The sequence below is a fragment of the Canis lupus genome, chromosome 13 (assembly GCF_011100685.1).
Source record: "Canis lupus familiaris isolate Mischka breed German Shepherd chromosome 13, alternate assembly UU_Cfam_GSD_1.0, whole genome shotgun sequence".
In the NCBI taxonomy this organism is placed as follows: Eukaryota; Metazoa; Chordata; class Mammalia; order Carnivora; family Canidae; genus Canis; species Canis lupus.
In genome coordinates, this window is record NC_049234.1 from 3,043,257 (window position 1) to 3,058,874 (window position 15,618).

The window sequence follows — 15,618 nt, forward strand, 5'->3', positions numbered from 1 at the left end:
TATTTTGGTCACTTGCTACATTTCCAGGGCCTCGAAAAGTGCCTGCAACATAACAGAAGCTTACTATATATTTACTTGTTGGATGAATGAATGACTGCCGGCCTCATGGACCTTCTCTCCCTCAAACCCACCACACTTTTTCCTGTCTGAGGGCAGTTGTATATGCTATTCCTTCTGCTTCTAGCACTGTTCCCCCAGCTCTGTGTGGCCACACCGCTCCACCTTTCAGGTGTTGACTCAGACTCAGCTCCTCAAAGAGACTTTTCCTGACGCGGTGGCAGAAGCGGCTCCTATTCCCTAGTGCTCCATCTCATTACCCTATTTTCAAGCGCCTGAAGTTACCTTCTTTATTTTGGTCATGTGGCCTAACCCCAAACCCTGAGAATGAGCCTCGATCACAGGAACCTTATCTGTCTATTCATTGTTATATCCCAGCATCTAGAACAGTGCTTGGCACATAGTGGGTGCTCAGTAAGTGATGGTGAACTGATTCATGAACATTTAAGGCTGTTGCGACGAGGAAACATATTAAAACCTTTGGAAAGCTGGCAGTCTCTAGTAAGGCGAAGCACACACTTAGAAGGACCAACAATTCTACCCCTAGGTATACATACAAGAGATGTGAGTACATACAACCAGAAATTGCCTTGAACAAAAAATGTCCATAGCAGCCTTATTCATCACAGTCAAAACCTGGAAATAACCCCAATGTCCATCCATAAGGGAAGTGACAAACTGTGGTCTATTTATATAATGGAATAAGAAGGGCTTACATGCCTGAATCTCACAGACGACGTGTTGATCAAAAGAAGCCACACACGAAAAGGACATACTGTGTGATTCTATTTATATAAAATTCAAGAATAGAGAAAACTAATCCTGGCTGTGCCTGGTGACCCCTTTCCCCTTTCTACTTGTGGGCTGAGTGGGGTGCACCGCCTTTGTGCTAGGCGGAAGTGAGACAACCCGGTTAGAAGGGGAAGGATTTGCATCAACAAATGGTAGAGGGGTCAGTGCGGATACTGTGGGTGGAAAGAATGTTGATGGCCTGGGTAATTTTGGAAAGCTATGTGCAAGGCTGCCCTGGCCAATAGAGGTTTGTGGAACAGCTGGAAAAACACAGAACTTTCAAAGAACACCAAAGAGGATGCTGTGGCTTCACGCAGGAATCAGATCTCAAAATGTAAAGCACACGTTGAGTGCGACTCCACTGGTGGCCGTTGCTGCCGAGGCAGGTGGCTTCCTGCCCAGTGCAGGAGGGGACTGGAGGGGGAGGAGGGGAGCAGCAGATCTTTTTCCTGTTCCCTGGGCCCATGCCTCCAGCGCTCTGGGGGTGATGGTGTTCTTCCACCTAGTGGTGGAGCAAAGCCCCTTTGGGGGCCCCTTTCGTTTCATCTGAAACTATGCAAAGCCCGGACATAACAGGAAGAGAATGGTTTTGTAATACATGTCTACTTAATACATAGTGAGGTATCTACTTAAATAACCAAGAAATCAAGCTTTCCTTTATAAGAACAGCCCCCCAGGCAGCGCTCACAACCACAGGCCTTCCGTCCGCCCCCTCCCCCAACTGCGCCCACCTTGCGGCCACTTGCCCGTCATCCATCTGTCGTGTTGCAGCAATGCCTTTAGCTGGTTGGGAAACACAGCCATCAAAACGAACAGCTCAGTGTGTCACCAGAACCTTGTGAAACCTGCAGGAGAGCTGAGCTGAATTCAGAAAATGTGACAGGCAGGGCCACAGAGATAAACCACAGCTGCCAGAACCCTTGGGGATGCAGATATGTTTGCTTAATGGTGGTAATTATGTTAATTATACGCAGGTATTTATTGTGGTTTCTCTCCCCAGATACTCTTTGCCCAAACTGATTTTAAAAAGTTCCCACTTTCTGGAAGGTTGGGAATGTGTTTTCTTGTTCTCAATGATGTCCAGTTTAGAAAAGGGAATTTGGTGAGTGCTCCTCAGAACAAGTGGATAAACACAAGTGAGGTCTGCACGTGTCCTTCCAATCATCTGTCAGTTAAAAGAGGGTGCCTCCCACAAGAGCTCCTCCACCCAAAGACAAGCCAGTAAAACAGATGAGAGGTCCAAAGTTGGAGGAAACGGAAACTTGGATTTCAGTTTGAGTCGAAATGCTGTACCTATGGGTGACAGCATTGTTAGGAGATCATCCTGCAGGGAGTTCAGGAGCGTACGTAACCCATGAGCTCAGTCATCCGTGGGCGTGAATAAGCAGATCCTGGGAATGAACAACCTGCCATCGACAGGCCAGGCATCATCCCAGCGAAGCAATAACCTGTCACTTGCGGTGGCTAAGAGACCTAAAGGAAAGAGCCCATCAAGCCCAAGTCTTATCCATTAGGGAAAATGGCTGAAGCAAAACTCGCTAACAATTAATTGTATCAACCAAGATGAAGCATAATTAGTTTCATTTAATTAGATGATATGTACAGATTTTCCCTGTTCTTTCTAGTCCTTTGAGGGAATTGCTCTGTCTCATCCCAGGTGTTTTTGGTGTGTTGTCAATCAAGATTCCTGGTTGCTGGGGTGGCTTGGTATCCCAACCCTCGGCAAGGGTGATCAGAATAAGGAGGGTGAGCAGGAGACAGACTCTGAGCAGGACAAATCCATTGACATGCAGATGCTGAAAGAAAGAAGCTTCGTTAATTACTTGTTTTCTCAAATGAGACTATGATAGGAGGGTGGAAGAGCTTTCTGTAGAGTGGAACCCGGCGAGAGAAGCAAAGAGAGAGGTCTACGCAGTGCGTTGGAATCACCTGGGGAGGTTTACAACTGCTGAGGTCCGGGCCCAGCCCCAGAAATTTGTATTTCATTGGTCTGGGTGTAGCCTGGGCCTCAAGACTTCTAAAAACCCTCTGGTGATTCTTATGGGCAACCAAAGGCTGTGAATTGCTTATTGGGAACCACCATATCTCATCCTTGAGAACTTGATTCAGCAGCTCTCCCTGATTCTGTAACCCATCTCAGTGCCCTCAGCTGTCCACAACTTCTCTCTCTCTCTCTCTCTCTCTCTCTCTCTTTTTTTTTTTTTTTGCTTAATTTAGTTGGAATTGAATTTCCATCGTTAGTGGCCAAAAGAGACATTCAGCATCAGTGACTGAGCTAGGCAGTTTGAAATGCTTTTCTTATGTTAACTCACTTAATTGAATCCCGACTTCCCCAAAGTTAGAAAAACCATGATTGTGATTGTTCCTATTTTACGGAGGAGGAAAGGAGACTTCACGAGATGAGGTGACTTGCCTAAACTTTCCCAGCCTGTAAAAGCAGACCTGGAATGTGAACCCAGAAACTTCTTAATCACCACACTTCATGGTAGAGCCAAAAAAAGGAGGCACATTCTCTGCATAAAGCCCAGAAAGGGGGGTCTCCAAACAATTGGAATATGAATACTTTTATCAGGAAGAAGATCTTGGCTGTCATAACAGAAAACCCCAACTACACCAGCTTGCACAATTACTTACCATATCAAAGGAATGGAGCCGGAACAGTTCTGGGCTTGGCATTCAGTAGCTCATTTAAAGTCACTGAGCTCCTCACTCCACCTTTCTGCTCTGCTCGGTTCTGTGCCCTGGCCTTGGCCTCCGGCCGGCTCTCCTCAAACCAGCCTGTGGTTGCAGCTCTCCCCGCAACCCCCTCCCCCCATCGCCTATCTTCACAGGGTAACCATAGCCAGAGAGAACTACTGTTTATGCAGAGGTGTCTCTTATCTTTTTCCTTTTTTAAAGATTTTATTTATTTATTCATGAGAGACACAGACAGAGAGACAGAGACATAGACAGAGAACGAAGCAGGCTCCTCGCAGGGAGCCCGATGTGAGACTCGATCCCTGGACCCCAGGATCACGCCCTAAGCCGAAGGCAGACGCTTAACTGCTGAGCCACCCAGGTGTCCCCTCAGAGGTGTCTCTTTTTATCGAGTAGACACACCTTGGGCCAAAGGCCCCCAGTAGGATTCCTCTTGTGCTTCATCCCAGGCAAGGGGGATGGGAGCATCAGGATTTGCATGGATCTGCGGCTCTCAGCTGGGGTGTTGAAGCAGTGTGGGGGAGCCCGTGGTCAACGGGCCGGGCGACTCAGAGAGGGCTCGGGACATTAGCACGTACAGGGGTAAAGGCTAGAGACAGTGAACGACCTGCAGTGCACAGGACAGTCCCTTTCGTGAGAGCTGCATGGTTTCTGAACCTCTCGCTGACCGTTCCCACAGGTGAAGACAGTGTTCCAAATTTTCTGAGCTAAAGCCTACTTCTTGTTTATCTGTAAACCTAAAGCATTTAAAAAGACATTGCATTTTCCAGGAAAGCAACTACTGAATTCATCAAGGGATACCTGGGGCACCTGGGTGGCTCAGTCAGTGAGGTGTCTGCCTTTGGCTCAGGTCATGATCCTGGAGTCCTGGGATCAAGCCCCACATTGAACCCCACGTAGAGCCCCACATCTAGCTCTCTGCTCAGCCGGGAGTCTCCTCCCTCTCCCTCTGCATTCTCTCTCTCTCAAATAAGTAGATAAATCTTTGGGGGGGGGGTAAGGAATACCCTACTTTGGAACCTTTGGAAAAGTCGTTCACTGTCGTAGAATGCCATTGAGCAATGCCAACACCACTCATGGAATCTGAGTCTCTGCCACAACAAACCTGTCCGGGCTTGCTCTGGCTGCTGCCAGAATCACAAGGATTCCGGGTATGGACGTTCGCACCTGGAACATTCTGATTTATTTCTCCTAGTGTGGTCCTGCAGAGCACTTTCATGTTGAAATACACCCTATTTTATTGTTAATTATTTTCCACTTAAATTCTACTTTGCATCATTGTCAGTTCCTTGCTTATCTGGGAAAGAAACTGATTTCTCTGAGCTCTGGAGGCTAGAAATCCAAGATCAGGTGGCAACTTGACCAGGTTCTGATGAAGGCAGATGATCATTTTTTTTTCTTTGTATCCTTACATGGCAGCAAGAGAGTGAGTTCTCTGGGGTGTCTTCTATGGGGGGGCACTAATCCCATCCTCTGGGGTCCACCTTCATGACCTAATCACCTCCCAAAGACCTCACCTCCTAACACCATCACACTGGGGGGTTAAGATTTCAACATCTGAATTTGTGGGGGGACACATTTAGTCCATAACACTTTATAACATTGGTTATTGAAGTTTTGAAATTATATGTATAGATAGACTATGTTATCTATAAACTTCCTTTCAGCGTGGGCAGCCCGGGTGGCTCAGCGGTTTAGCGCCGCCTTCAGCCCAGGGCCTGATCCTGGAGACCCGGGATTGAGTCCCACGTCGGGCTCCCTGCATGGAGCCTGTTTCTCCCTCTGCCTATGTCTCTGTCTCTGTCTCTCATGAATAAATAAATAAAATCTTTAAGAAAAAACCAAAACTTCCTTTCAGTGTAGTAAAGGCGAAGTTGTAAAAATGTTTGCCCTAAGAGAGGGCATTGGATCTAATGGAATGAGAGCCACTCTTCAGAGCCGTGGAGATTCATCTGTGGGGTAGAGAATGGGACTCACCACCAGCAGCAGAGGATGGTGATGTCAGAACAAAATCCGGTCCCTTCAGGAAGGAGGACGTGGGACTTGGCCACAGGGTGAGAAGGAAGAGCGCTGTTTGTACCAGGCAGCTGCTGGTTGGCACCAGGCAGGAGAGGAAGCACTGGGCCGGAGCCGCAGCATTCCAGGCAGGGGAGAGAGGACTTTGTCTTGGAGGAGAGCCCAGTCCTCAGCTCCACCTGGCCCGGGTCAGACACTGCTCACCAAAGCCCCACTTGCCCTGCCAGCAACCTTCTGATGACAAACGTGGCCAATTGGCTTCCATACTGGGAAGAACAGACCGGGTTGGGGTGAGGGGGGTGTGCAGTGGGGCTGATCCCCATGCTGGCAACTAGGGTTCTGGTCCCTGAAAAGGAGCCCCCTCAATGGCAACAGATACACTGACATTCTGTTCAATGCATCATTTCCCATGAATTTGGTTAAATCAATACAGGACCTCAGAACTGACAGATTCTGGGTGTCCGACAAAGTGGAGTTCTGGGACTGGTAAAGCTGGCGGGGTAGGGTGGGGTCCTACAGTAGGCGCCGGCACCTGATGCACCCTTTCTGGGTAGCCGGTGGCTTCCTAGCTTCTGCTGGCTAGCTGTGCACCCTGTGGGGCTAATGAAATGTCATACAGGGCCCATGGGCAGAGCCAACTAAAGGGGAGCTGCTCTGTTTGGCGGCTGGGAATGCGTATCCCAAGGATTGCTCCCCACCTTTCCACAAGTCCCTCTCTGAGCCTCAGGGTGCAGTCTCTGCTTCAGGTACCCCCCAGCTCCTCCCTGGGGGAGGAGAGGGAACCAGCTCTGTAGAAGCCCCTACTCAGAGACTGGGTCCCCTTGCCCTACCCCCAGGGGTGCACTCAGGGAAGACCTGCATATTCACTGAAGAGCTAAGAAGGCCCAAGAGTTTGTGTCCTGCTGTGGGCTCAACTTCCAGCTTAGGTTCCTTCCAAATCATTCTGTTTTTGCATCTTCAAAGCGAGGCAGAGCAACCCTCAGGTGAAGCCACAGTTCAATGAGCAGTGGGAGAGCATTTAAAACAGCAAGTATCAAAATATGAAAACCAATCAAAATATCAAAAGCATTAAAAATTTCATAAAACCAAGTCATAGGTAGGTAAGGCCACCAGCAATCCACCTTTATGACAAAAGACAGGGGTGGTTTCTTTCCATTCTTAAAGGGCACAGGGTTCAGATTCACTGCATGGAGGACTCCCGAAAACCAGGACTCTTATGTTCAGAGATGGTTTATGTGTCCATACACCCAAGAGCCTCGGACCACTCCAGCTATAGAAGATACATGGTAGCCACAAGCCCAGGGGTGATGGCAGCACCAAAAATAGAGATGAGGTACTAGCTCCCAGGAGCTACAACATCCATGACTGGAAGCCCTGGAGGCATGGCTGAGGGGGGTTTCAAGGGACCAGGGCGTTGCCTTCCCTCAGCCAGGTAAGCGCTAAGACAAGGAGACCATGGTACTTGCACCAGGACCATCCATCTTACAAATATTTATTATTGAGTGTCTATTCTATGGCAAGCATAGAATAGACACTGACCTCAGCTAGTACCTCTTACAGATACAATATTTTTTTCTTTATGCTTTTCTATATACAGAAGGGGCTTTTGTTGCTTTTAAAATTAGAGGAAAGACTATTAAAGTAAGTTATTAGAAATTGTTTTTGAAGACAGCCCGGGTGGCTCAGCAGTTTAGTGCTGCTGCCTTCAGTCCAGGGCATGATCCTGGGGTCCCGGGATCAAGTCCCACATTGGGCTCCCTGCATGGAGCCTGCTTCTCCCTCTGCCTGGGTCTCTGCCTCTCTTTCTCTCCCTCCCTCTCTCTCTCCCTCTCTCTCTCTCTCTCTCTCTCTCTCTCTCTCAGGAGTAAATAAATAAAATCTTTAATAATAAAAAAAGAATGTGTTAAAAGAAAGAAATTGTTTTTGAATAAATGTCCATGAAGAAAATAAAAATAAAAACATGGAAAGGAAACACCAGGTAATTTCATGTCTGCAATAACAGTGGATTTTGGACTCCGAGGAGGCCTCAGGAGGTGTGGTCGGAAAATCAACACCAGATGGTTCCAGAGGAGTTGATTCTGAGCTGGTATTGTCAAAGAAATCCAAGGAGAACTTTTGCGGTTAGTCAGTCTGGTCATATTTCATTTATTCACTTGATTATTCATGCAAAAAACATTTTTCATACTAGATTCTGGGCATACAGAAATGAATGGGTCATCATCCTGTCCTTGAGAATGCCACCTTCCTGTTGCAGGGCAGCTATGTCCGGCAGTTATGTTAAATGCTAAAGGTGCCAAAGGAGAATCAGGCAAAAGGTGCAGAAGGGACCACAGAGAAAGGCAGGCACTGTGTCCATTTGGCCACCATCTTATCTTGGCCTATTGCACACAGCCAGTTGCTTAGTAGGCACTCAACATATTACTGAACAAATAGTTGTTGGGCAAAGCTTCATGGATATGGTGACCCGGTCACCTGTGCCTTAAGAGATGCTTTGCTTATGGCTTTCCTTTCTCCTATGGCAACATCGTTAACTTTTAGGTGCCCTCTGACCCACTCCTAACTGCTTTAATCACATTCACCAGGTGTCATTGCATTTTCATTTTTCCCACAATGGTCCTTGATTGAATTTTTTCCTCATTTCATTAGTATCTGCTCTTCCCTCATCCTTTTCATCCTCTCTCCATATCTTGTTGTGTCCTCACAAAGACTCAAAGCAATTTTCTAAAATTCTCTTCTGGTTCCTGCAATACTTTGTTTTCAAATATGTTCTTCTGCTAGATTTCAGGATGACAGTGCATGTACTTTACCTGAAGTATTCTAGAACTTATCCTATAATGAAGGGAGGTCTGTCCAGATATTCTGGTTACTAGAAGATAGAATGTGGCTTTCTCTTGATATACCTCACTGTTCATTTGGATATTGGTGGAATCCTTTTCTCAGGTCTTCAACTGGAAGAGAGTATAATGTGCACAGCTTGGTGCATTTTCTAACATCCAGAATGCATTTACTCCCTTAATTTAGCTTCATAGGACTAAATCAGAATGTTCTCTTACATCTAGCATCTGGTTTGTTGACATTCTGAATAGATGAAATGTGCACACATACCCACATATACACACTCACAACTATATTACCCAGAATATACTGTTATCAGAACTTTTCCTATATCTGTCATCCCCAAAGGTATCCTATATGCTGCAGCTATACTTCCTCCAGTACACAACTACCATCAGAAATATGCCTAAACACCCTCTGCCATCATGCACACATGTACACAACTTCCTGTCTATTGTCTTTTGGGAATTTATTTATTAAACTAGGACTTGCAATTTCTAAATAAATGCAGAAAGCAGGAGCTTACTGTTAGTAAGTTTGAGAAGAATGAAGTTCTGCCTTTATTTATTTATTTAAAAAAGATTTTATTTATTTATTCATGAGATCTAGAGATAGAGAGAGAGAGAGAGAGAGGCAGAGACACAGGCAGAGGGAGAAGCAGGCTCCATGCAGGGAGCCCGATGTGGGACTCGATCCCGGGTCTCCAGGATCACACCCTGGGCTGAAGGCGGCGCTAAACTGCTAAGCCACCCGGACTGCCCTGCCTTTATTTTTTAACGATTTATTTATTCATTCATTAGAGGCAGAGGGAGAAGCAGGCTGCCCACAGGGAGCCCAATGCTGGACTCGATCTCGGGATCCCAGGATTATGCCCTGAGCCGAAGGCAGACGTTCAACTGCTTGAGCCACCTGGGCATCCCTGAAGTTCTACCTTGCAACAAAAACCCGAGTGGTGGAAGAATGGATTACCGACATTTGGACAATCCAGATTTTTTTTTTAATTTTTATTTATTTACTTATGATAGTCACAGAGAAAGAGAGAGGCAGAGACACAGGCAGAGGGAGAAGCAGGCTCCATGCACCGGGAGCCTGATATGGGATTCGATCCTGGGTCTCCAGGATCGGGCCCTGGGCCAAAGGCAGGCGCCAAACCGCTGCGCCACCCAGGGATCCCGGACAATCCAGATTTTAGGCCTCTCTCTAAGCCACAGGACAAAAATCTAGAGAGAAATAAAATGTCTACCTTCCTTCTTTGACATTATAGACCTGCTTCATTTGAGCTCATGAAGGACGTACTATACCTGACTTGGAGTCTCAAGTTGGCCATGTAAGTCTTAGAATCACCCTCAGTTTCCTCCAAACTCAGGCAGTAAATTTTACAATTGTTTTCACTTATGGTGGGATTACAAGTCCTTACTGTTTTGTGCATCCTGAATAGGTGTTTTAGTAGATTTGAAATGTAATATTATGTATTGATAAACAAATTCCATTTAAAACCAGAAACCTAGGAATCCCTGGGTGGCGCAGTGGTTTAGCGCCTGCCTTTGGCCCAGGGCGCGATCCTGGAGACCCAGGATCAAATCCCACATTGGGCTCCAGGTGCATGGAGCCTGCTTCTCCCTCTGCCTATGTCTCTGCCTCTCTCTCTCTCTGTGACTATCATAAATAAATAAAAATTTAAAAAAGAAAAAACCAGAAACCTTGAGGTATTACATCTGCATTTATTCATTGACTCCCTCAGTTTGACACTGTTTATATACAAATCATGTGTCTGGTACTATGGTAGACACTGATAGCGAAAACCCAACCCCTGCCCCCTTAAAGGTTATAGTCTAGAAGGTGCTTCAGACTCCAAGGGATTATAATAAATATGATAAATTCTTCATGATGAAATACAAGTATCTTCTTCTCTAACCTTCACGCTGGTCCATGAAACAGACACAGTGGGAGAAAACACGGAAATGAGAGGTTGGATCTCAGCATTGAACGGTCTTGTGTATTGTGTTCATAAGTTTAGACTTTGATGGGGAGCCACTGAGGAATATGGTGCAAGGGAGTGAGGGGCCTGTTCAAGCAGGAAAGCCAGGAGCACAAGCAGGACTGGGAGGAGACAGATAGTGTGGCTTTGGACTTGAGAGGAATAGCACTGTCCCGTCTACTCTCTCCTTCACACATTTATTCACCGTATAAACTCCATTCTGAGATTCTAACAAATGAGGTTCTACAAAGAAAAGCCCAAATAGACCACTTGAAGAAGCTATTGAGGCAGAATCAATGTAATTATTCTAACTCATCACTTAATTTCACATGCCCTGAGGTCAAATGCAACCAAGCTGGTGCTTTTCAGCATCAAAATGTCCCCCCCACCCCCACACACACACCATGAAGCAATGAACTTTCTTTGTGCTCCCACAGGTTATGTATTTAGTTGTAATTTTCTGTGTGGAACCAGTTGCAGCAGAAATGTTGGGACCTTTGCCCAAATCACGAAGGGTGTCAACTGTCAAGACAGAAACAATACTCCAGAAATCTGATGATTTTGACTTATAGTTTAAAAACCAGTCACTGAATTTGAAAGGAGAGGATAAGAATAAACTTAACTCTGCTTTAGATGTATCATAATCTGGTTCTATTCTCCAGTATTTGGGTTCCCGGTAAAATTCCACTCTGATTTGCCCATCCCTTAGGTCTGCGGGTATAATAAATGAGAAGCCAGGAGGAGTTCTGATTAATTTCCATCATGAGAGTCAACTCTTGATTTTCAGGGAGAGAGTAGGGAAGGAATGGTAATTAAGATCCACAGATAGCACAAACATCCAATTTAACCAGCAGTTTCAAATCCTCCTCCACTGATTTTTTTTTTTCATCAGAGGTGCCAAGTAGCAAAGCTCAGCCCACTTTCTGGGGCTGGATCTAATAAGAGGTGAACTCATCAGAAGGCAAGTAGATGGGCTCAAGAAGAACAATAAATTGGGAATTGTTGGCCTTTCTGAATTAGAAAATTGGCTGCTCCTTCTTGCTTCTATTTTTTTTTTTAAGATTTTATTCATTTATTCATGAGAGACACAGAGAGAGAGGCAGAGACACAGGCAGAGGGAGAAGCAGGCTCTTCACAGGGAACCTGATGTGGGACTCCTAGGGCCCCCCACCCCATCATTCTCTGAGCCAAAGGCAGATGCTCAACCTTCGGGCCCCCCAGGCGTCCCATGCTCTGTTGGTTTTATTTAGAAGAATCACAATATTGGCACTGTTGGTTTCAACTGGGGGCTACCAGCTTAGAAAGGCCAGCTCACTGTTCACCACTAAAACCAGCTCACAGATAGAGCACGTAAAATGGGTCTTTAGTGGGACACCTGAGTGGCTCAGTGGTTGAGCGTCTGCCTTTGGCTCAGGCCCGGAGGTCTTGGGATCAATCCCCCCCCCCCTCCCCGCATTGAGCTCCCTGCAGGGAGCCTGCTTCTCCCTCGGCCTGTGTCTCTGCCTCTCTTTCTCTGTGTCTCTCATGAATAAATTAAAAAAAAAAGGGGGGGGGTCTTTAGTGACTATGGGCCGAATGAAGTGCCAGAGCAGGAGCTCACCTCCCAGAGGAGAGGCCCTTGCCATTTGCCTCAAGCTATAAACTCTACCGTTTGAGCCTCTGCTAGGACACAGACCCAACCCAAGCTGCCAGCATTTTTAGACTTTCTTAGGCCCAGCTCTCTCTACAGGCTTTCCTATGGCCTCTCATTTGCTTGCCACTCAAGGCTGCACGTTATCTAACAAGAATCAGGCCTTCTCACTGCTCTCTAAATCATACGCATTCACCTCTGCCCACGTTTACACACAGGTGCTGGAATATGTCCGTACTTCTCACCATCTTGCCTTTTCTCCTGTCACTCTTTAAACCCCCAAATGTAGGTATTTTTCAAGGTCTAGCCCTTCCATGGAAGCTTCCCTGGTTCCCCAAACTCAACGTAATCAGCACTGTGTTCATATATCTTTTATGACGTTTGTCACATTATGCGTTCATTATATCACAGTGGCTTATGCTCCCTATGACTTTAACGGTCTCAAAAATGTGGATCATGACCCACTAAGTGAGTTTCGAAATCACTTTAGTGGGTCATGACCTGAATTTTTAAAAATTAAGTGGAAACAATAGAACATCTTAGAGTACATTACACACAAACATATTTCTCATTTTGGTTTATGATCAAAAAGCTAGAAAGTCACTGCCTCACACAGTAATGATGTTTTCAGTTTCTATGTAACAGAAAGTCTTGATCCAATCAGCTTAAATAACAAAGGGTTTATTACCAGCTATAATGAAAAGTCTAAAAGTGAAGGCAGATCTGGGTTGGTTTATCAACTTATCAACATCAAGGACCCTGATTTTTGCCATTTCTGTCATCCTTCTGGCCACCTTCCCTCATGTCTGCAAGATGCCTGTAGGAGTTCCTTGCATCATAACAACATCCAGAGTTCAAAAAAAGTGGCAACTTATTCTTTGGATCTCATTTTATCGGGAAAGACATCTTTCCCAGAACTCCCCACCCCCACCAACTCCCAGCAGAATTCCTTTCATTTCTCATTGAAAGAAACTGAAATAAAATAAAGGATATGCCCAGCCAGGAGTCACAAGGAAAAGCAAAATTAGTTTCAATGGGGATAAGAGCATCTTCCCTGAGTACTGTCAGGTCAGAAAGAAGGGTGAGATTGATGGATCTGATGTCGGCAAGCAAAAATTTTATGTGCCAGCTCCCACCGAGGGTACTGGGGCCGGACCAGAGTCCCTTTCTCTTCCTATGCTCTGCAACGCGCACCACGGAGCCAGTCTAGACGGTCACCTCAATTTTCAGTGATAAATTAAGTCAATCACTTTGCCTCAAAGTATAAATATTCATGGGATACATAGATCAAATATCCAATCAGACATACTGGAGGCATTCTGCAGACATGATTTGCTAATCTATAACTCACTGGAGGCTAGGATTTTTTTCTGTTTTAATTTTTTGTTGAATTTTTAAGCATGAAGGGCTAGATTAGCCACACTGTATATTGTAATACCATTTCAATAATAAAATACATATTTGTCACAATGCAGATGGCAAGTGAAGATCCCACAGATGGAAATGTGGCTTCTAAGAGGAGATGGTAAATGTGTGGCGGTGGGCGTGGAGAGATGGCTGCATTGGGCTGGAGAGACATTACGTCATCCCAGATAGGGGATTTTTTTTGGGAACCTGGCAGGATTACTGCTGAATCATTCAGCTAGGCAAATTATTGGCATGTTAGTTGGACAAAGGTCCCTGTAATTAAGCCCTTGTACCACCACATTCCTTGGCATCTTTCTGCTTATGTGGCCATTTAAGGCCACACTTGAAAACATGTATGCATAAAATAACCATATCTGCAAGAGTCAGTGGCTTTACAGTATGGAGCCAGGACTATTTCTCCTGTCTTGTATGCACACGAATGTGCATGCATACACCACACACACACACACACACACACACACCTTAACAGAGAAACCGCAGGTTCAAAAAAAATTGAACTGCAGAAAACCTTTTGCCTCTGAGATTCCTAGAATCCTTCCCTTTGCTGCTGGTACAAATGCAAGATCCTCCCACTTGTCCAGTAAGGAAAGCTAGCCTGGTGAGTGTCTTGAAATTCCCTGAAAGTCAGCTTGGTTCGGGAGTCACAGGGCAAAACTCTTCTCACCTGCTAGACTACAGGACGCTGGACCACAGGGTGCTGCAGGGGAAGCCGGTTGTCCTTGTGGGGCGGAGACCTGCCTCTTCTCTGGCCTCTGCTGCTAATTCACGACCTAGCTGCAAGGCTGTGCTGGGCCCCAGGGGCCTCAGGCTGCCGCCCGGCTCTGCCAGAGCTTGCCTGAAGGTCCACGTGCAGTTTCAGGAGCCTTATTTTATGAAGGTCCTTGGCAAACCGGGTGGTGTGCTGGCAGCCAGACGCGGGGTGTCCGGAGACTATGGGGAAATGATCAAGAAACAACACAGTAGTGGTCACCACGACAGTTGCAGCTTTACCTGCACTGCCACACTTGGCTTATTTTGCTATCAACCTAGGCCTTTACACACCTTTTAAAGAGATTCTAGAGACCACAGACCAGAGGGATTGACGTCGGTGCCCAGGAACATTCATAAGTGGGTTATTTAGCAGGTGGCTTGGGAACTTGGAAAAGGAAGTGGCAGTTAGAGAGGGCCGCATGGGCTCCCCTCGTTTCCTTTCTGCGGCGTGACCCTGACTGGTAAGAGCTAAGCCCGGGCGGGGCTTCCTGGGGCTGGGCGCCGCGCTGGGGCCGTGGCCGCTCTCCTTATTTTGATTTACCAGCCAGGAAGCTCAGCCTTGGCGACAGAAGTGGCTTTTTCAGGTTGGTGGCTGTTCCTCTTTCCGGCCGAGCCTCAAGAGGCTCTCGGTCCCCTCCCTCCGCCGCGGGGGCGCCCAGGTCCCCAGGTGCCCAGGTCCCCAGGTCCCCGCCAGGTCCCCTCCGCAGCCGCAGCCGCGCTCGCTCGTCCTTCCAAGAACAGGGCAGAGACTCGCCTCGCGGACCGCTTGCCTGCTTGGGTCTCTGCGGTTCGGATACAGCTTGTGAGGCCGAGCCGGGCCTGGAACGTGGTGGGCACCCGGCGCCCGCGCGCCTGGAGGAACGGCGGGCACGTGTGAATGCAGGAGTCGCTTGGTGGGGTTTGGACAGGAACCTGCCTAATGCCGGAGACGAGTTTTCAGCTCCCTGCGCACTCGGCCTCTCAGTAAGCGCTCAGCAAACGGTCCGCAGGTGCCAGGCACCCAGGGAGGTGCCAGAGAATCAAATGAGTAAGACCCAGTCTCCGCCCTTGAAAATCTCACAGATAAAGGGTGGTGGTTTGGTGGTGGTTTGATAAAGTGGGTTTACTAAACACACACACACACACACACACACACACACACACAAATAAAAATATACTTTTTAAGGATTTTATTTATCCATTTGACAGAGAGAAAGAGAGAGAGTGAGTGAGAGCACAAGCAGAAGGAGCAGGAGGCAGAGGGAGAAAGCAGGCTCCCCACCGAGCAGAGAGCTCAATGCAGTGCAGGCTTGACCCCAGGACCCTGGGATCACGATGCCAGACAAAGGCAGATGCCCAACTGACTGAGCCACCCAAGAGCCCCTAAAAATAGAATTCGAGATCCCTGGGTGGCTCGGCAGTTTAGCGCCTGCCTTCGGCCCCGGGGCGTGATCCT

At 47.0% G+C, this 15,618-nt stretch overlaps 1 long non-coding RNA gene across 1 annotated transcript; it reads right to left on the reverse strand.

The window, feature by feature from the left end:
- Positions 1-1,809: 1,809 nt before the first annotated feature.
- LOC102155901 lies at positions 1,810-14,909 on the reverse strand. The gene is made up of 3 exons (XR_005368441.1): positions 14,475-14,909; positions 14,098-14,363; positions 1,810-2,645 (listed from the first exon to the last, which is right to left on the reverse strand). It is a non-coding gene; the product is annotated as an uncharacterized LOC102155901 (long non-coding RNA).
- Between the last annotated feature and the right edge of the window lie 709 nt (positions 14,910-15,618).